Genomic DNA, 6,000 nt, shown 5'->3' on the forward strand with positions numbered 1-6,000 from the left:
CCAACGATCCAAGATTAAGCAGTTAAACTCTTTAACCTAGTTAACCAACATTCGTTAACTATCGGGTCACTCCACTAAAGCCCGTAGTTGCACTCTCCTCATTGTAGATATATTATGTCCATTTGATATAACCATGATCGGTAAGTCGACCCTTTACAGGTTGTTCGTAATTACAGCTGGGTCAAAATACCGTTTTACCTCTGTAATTACCTTTTGTTTCTCAAATTCCACTGATCCTCTAATGAACAATGATTTGTATTCCAACTATCAAATCAAAAAATCCTCTCAAACCTTTTGATGAGGGTGGCGCCAATTGTTCAAGACCTGGATTCAGCCCTTAAGAGAATAACCTCTCTACTATCCCAGAATTGGGTAGGAGTGAATTTATTCTTGCACCCCATGTCCCTAACTATCTACCTGGTCTTACCCTGAAATGGGAGGCTTATTGAGCCAGCGCTGTTAAGATGCTCTCACCCATGTAGATCTAAGGATAATCCCGAGTAAACAGAAGTTCATAGTTAGCTCTGGATTAAGATCGAGTTACCTACGCCATCAAAGTCGAGATAGTTAGTTTCAGACAGTAAACGGTGTTATAAAGTAAAAGTGACTATATGATGGTCCGGTCTTATGCAAACTCTTTCCACGGGACGCCCCCACTCGCATGTCTTCACATGAACGAATTAGAATCACATCGTTTGTACTAGCTACAAAGTAGGCCGCATCCATAGTGTCCCCAGAATAAGACGTCCAACCTTATTTCTATACTATAGACCATTTAGACTGTTAACTCAAACTTGATCCATATTTATGTCTCATTTAGCAGTCTAGAATCCTTAGTTTATTGGATTTAGATCTAGTAAGAACATTTTATTGGATCAATAACTACTTATTGCTTAAAACCTTCAATAACAACTTTATTGAATGATAAAAGTATATCTGGCATTTAAAAACTATGAGTTTTAGGACATAAAATCCAACATCAGGAATTTAAACCGTGCTCTAAGTACACAATTGAGACCTTTGCCAAGTCGAAGTCATCCTCAAACCGTGCTCTAAGTACTATCTTCTCCAAATCACTCAACAAGAGTTAAGGGTTATCATTGAAGTACAAGCTCCTAAGCCTTACACAAAAATGTGTCTTTCCTAACTAGATTCCTTGCATATTTTAGGCCATTAATGATGTCAAATTCTCTCTGACCAAAAGATACCTTATTCCCAAAAAGGTTTAAGCTAATTGTGTTTGGTTTACTCTCTTCAATCTTCCTAAGTAGTAGGTTGTGTATCAATGTCCCATTAAATATGATGTCCATATCAAGGAGATGTTCCATCTATAGAGCCTAAAGCTTAAACCATGGCATGACAGTAAGCTGTAAGTGGGTCTAGTCTTTGCCTAGTCTTCGCCTTCTTCAGTGGCCAAGTTGAAGCATTCAACATTGGCCTACCACCTTTCTTTTTCAAGGTTTAACTTCTTAAATTAAAAAAGGTAGTGTCTTTTTCCTATTCTTATTAGTAAACAATGTCTGGAAGCAAAGGCATTATAGAACGAAAGAGATATCGGGTCGGTCAATTGCATTAGGTAGGAGATACAGGGACCTGTCTTAACCGCAAATGCATTCGCTATTCAATTCCATCCTTGATCCCACCCTATTAAACTTCTAAACTTTGTCTCTCTTTTTTACTTTTAAGTGAAGGGGGGGGGGTGGGTGGGTGATAATCGGTTGACTTTCTTATCTATGTCGTCGTCTCATCAATGAGGAGTTCATGACACGACGATCTATATGGAAAGATAGTTTTGTTGATGCATTTCTTTTGACCGAAGCTAGTTTTCCTAAATGTGTTAAGCTGTCCGGGGATGAGATTTTCTTAATAACATTGGTTGTCTTTGCTATGTGAAATAGACAAGTCAAGTTGGAAAAGGCGTAGGTAGTGGAAGGGATCTTATGTACCATTTACATCTTACAAAACCTGAAAATGAATAAAGATAAAATTCGTAGGCATAATAAAAAAAACAACAAATATACAAGTAGGAATAATACTGAGGTAGGTTTTCTATACTATTTAAGGGTACCGTTAAAATTCTCGGTTCAAACTTCGAGTGGGATCATGAGGGGAATTTTACAAAATACGAAACTCGAGTGAAGTTCCTCATCTTTATGAACTTCGCTCGAGTTTTGTGCATTCTATCAAATTCCTCGGTATTAAACTTGGGCGTGATTGAGCTCGAAGAATTCAATAAATTGAACAAAACTCGAGCGAAGTTCCTTAGGTACCAAACTCGAGGGAAGTTCATAAAAGTAAGGAACTTCGATCGAGTTTGGTACCTACTCTTGAATTCCTCGGTACAATCCTCAGATGAGATTGTTCCTAGGGAATTCGATCTATTGTACAAAACTTGAGAGAAGTTCCTAAAAGTGAGGAACTTCGCTCGAGTTTAGTACCTACTGTTAAATTTCTCGATACAATTCTTGAGCGCAATCGTGCCTTGGGAATTCAACCGATTGAACAAAAACTCAAGTGAAGTTCAAACTCAAGTGAAGTTCCTAAAAGTGAGGAACTTGCTCGAGTCTGGTACTTACTGTTAAATTCCTCGGTACAAACTTCGGGTGAGTTCGTTACCAGAGATTCTAATAGATTGTACAAAAATCAAGCGAAGTTCATAAAAATGAGAAACTTTGCTTAAGTTTGGTACCTAGTATTCAATTTCTTAGTCCAAACTTCAAGTGGGTTCAATATTGGCGGAATCTTACAGAATCAAAAACCACTTCGCCTGGTCCAAACTGCATCCCACTTCGCCCGAGTTCAATAAAATCATTTCACCTTCTTTAACCTCCCACCACCTCAAACCAGAACAATCAGATAGCAATCACAAAACAAATAGAAAATAGGCTATAAGAAAAAGCTATAAAATGTTATATTTCTTGTTAGGAAAACCATTTCACCTTCTTCAACCTTCCACCACCTCAAACTTGAACAACCAAATAGCAACCACAAAACAAATAAATCGACGCAGAACAGTTTCAAAATAGTAACCTTTATTAATCAAATTTTCAGAAATGCAATCGACGTGAAACAAACCCTAAAACCATGATATGTTCATCTATACACCGAAAAAATGGAATCGATGCAAAAAAGAACCATCGACGCAAACCCCAACCCTTCAATTGCCAGAAAATCAAAACTCTAACCTTAAAATCGACTCAAACAGTATAAACTAAAAGAAATCAAACTTACCTCCAAGTTTCAAACTTCAAAAAATGTTGTCCCTTAGAGTTGGTGTAGGTTTAATTTTGACCGAACCACTTAAATCATGTGTGCATTGCTTCTTCTCTTAATTCTTCTCTCTTCAATTGATCTTTTCATGCGGAGGAAAGTCCCTAAGACCCCTAACAAGATTGGTAACATAGTAGGATGATTTATTTTTTACCAGAAACAATATTCCAGTCATGGTTGAATACCAGATTTGAAATAGAGAAATTCAATGGAAGGTTGTTTACAGCACATAGTTGTTCTTGGACAACAGAAGGCTTCAAAAGCCATTCTTGATCCTGAAACTCTACTCAAGTCAATCGTAGCTGAAGAGAAAGAGACAATAGAAGAAATCACATATTGAACAATTATCTTGAAACTCGAGCGCTAATGTCATGAGGCAGGTAATTGATCTTGTGATGTAACTATTAGTTCCTAGAATATAACCGTTGGTTAAACAACTAAGGCTATTTATTATTTGTAGTTGTTAAAGATTAGTTAGTTGGTAGTTAGTTGGCTTGATAGCTTATAAAAGGCCAAGTTGTCATTCTGATCCAATATAAAGAAATTCCTAGTTTTCATTCAAATTGGTTTTACACCAAATTTGGTATCAGAGCCCTATAACCGAAATTGAGGATCTGATAATGGGGAAGAACACAGAGGCTTCCGGGAAGGGGCTTGCGGGAAATCCTTTGACAGAGCGAGTCCTATCACCCAAGACAACCACTAATCACTTGCTGTTAGTGGAAGATTCGTTGGGGGAGGTACGAGAGAATGTGCGTAACATCCATGACCTTCTAGAAAATGTTGGTAGCCAGCTGGAGCTAATCACTATTGAACAAGAACGACTGCGACTGGATTTGAGGAACCACGGCAACGCAAATCGAGGAAGACGGCTTCAAGAAAGACCAAGAAACCGGTCACCAACTGGTGTAAACAAAGGATCTTGGAACATACCAATGTTGTTTCGCGGAAGATCAGGTGCTGGATCAGTTTACTGCCGATTGCCCCGAGGGAAATAGAGGGGTTCTTGAAGAGGGAAGGGTTCTTGATGTATTCTTGGAGCTGGTTGCCTTTCTTCTGCACCAATCTTTATTCCTTTTTCGTGGCCCTCTCTTGCAGAATCACTTCTTGGACAATCTTGGTTAAGTTGAAGAGAATCTAGCTTATCCACTATTGTAAACAAAATATGACGAATCTCAACCACATTCCTTTGAAGGCTTTCGACCGCCCCTTCAACCATCACTAAACAGGTGGTCGTGGTTCGTGGAGAGAGGACGGAGTTGTCTTCCGTCTCTTTGCCGATTGTAGAAGAATCCCCAACCGCTGGAATCATCTTCTTACCAGCCATTTCCTAACTGAGCCCAAAATCTTGATGCTCTGATACCAATTTGGTGTAAACCAATTGAGAGAGAATTTTATTAAAATTGAAGTCTGTCTCTAAAGAACAGAAGAACTCCTATTTATAGGTAGGAGCCTTAGTACACTAGATAAAAGAACTTAATCCGTTGGAGGCTAACTACCTAACCTGCCTAATAATAAGAACTAACTAAATAACCCTTTTAACAGCTACATCACCAACCCCTGTTCGTGCGAGAGAAATGGAAGGAAATGGTAGGAGGGATCAAGAATTCCAGCTAAAGGCCCAAGATTCCGATTCTTCAGGTGAGGAGTAGGAATTTTTTCTTGCAAACCCCCGTTTTAATCGAGATGGCAACCAAAACAGGGGTGGTATTCGTACTGATTTTAGCATGAAAATTGACTTACCTACATTCAATGGAAAGATGAATGTGGAGGCATTCTTGGATTGTGTCAAGAATGTCAAAAACTTAATGACTATACAAACACACCTGAAGATAAGAAAGTCAAGCTCGTCGCTTTTCGATTGCAATCTGGTGCGTCGGCTTGGTGGGATCAATTAGAGATCAACCGCCGCAACCTTGGCAAACGACCAATTTGGAGTTGGCCCCGAATGTTGTGCCTAATGCGTGAGCGTTTTCTCCCGACCAACTTTGAGCAACTACTCTATCAACAATATCAACTATGTCGCCAAGGCAGTAAGTCGATTGCTGATTACACTGAGGAATTCCACCGCCTGGGGGCTCGAACCAATTTAGTCGAAACAGAGGATTACAAGATCGCCCGCTTTGTTGATGGTTTGAGTAAGGATATCCAAGATCAAATGGACACACAACTCATCGGGTTACTCACTGATGCCATCTCTACGGCCACCAAGATTGAAGCTAAGATCGAAAAGAAACAGGCAAAGGCATCCTTCCGTCACACTCTTTGGGACAAGCAGACTCTGTCTAAATTTTCTAGTGCTGATTCAGGTAAAACTTTACCTCTAGGTGGTCTTTTAACATTGAATACTAACAAGGGTGATGATGTTACTAAAGCTTTGCCACCTGCCAAACCTACTGACACTACGACCAGACTCAATACACTAGACCTACTCTTGGGAAATGTTTCCGATACGGGCAGGTTGGCCACCTATCAAATGAATGTCCTCAACGACGGGCCTTGGCCTTGATTGATCACTAAGATCAAGAAGATCAAGAAACAGAGCTTCTTGATGACGATGATACTGCTTATGTTGAACCAGATGATGAAGAGCTAATTAACTGTGTCCTTAAAAAAGTTCTCCTTGCTCCAAAGGTGGAGACTTCTAATCAAAGACATTCCCTTTTTCGAACTCGTTGCATGGTTAACGGAAAAATTTGCAACGTTATAAGTGACAGTGGCAGCTGTGAA

The sequence above is a fragment of the Momordica charantia genome (genome assembly GCF_013281855.1).
Source record: "Momordica charantia cultivar OHB3-1 chromosome 11 unlocalized genomic scaffold, Mcharantia_2.0 BLBB01000011.1, whole genome shotgun sequence".
Taxonomy (NCBI): Eukaryota; Viridiplantae; Streptophyta; class Magnoliopsida; order Cucurbitales; family Cucurbitaceae; genus Momordica; species Momordica charantia.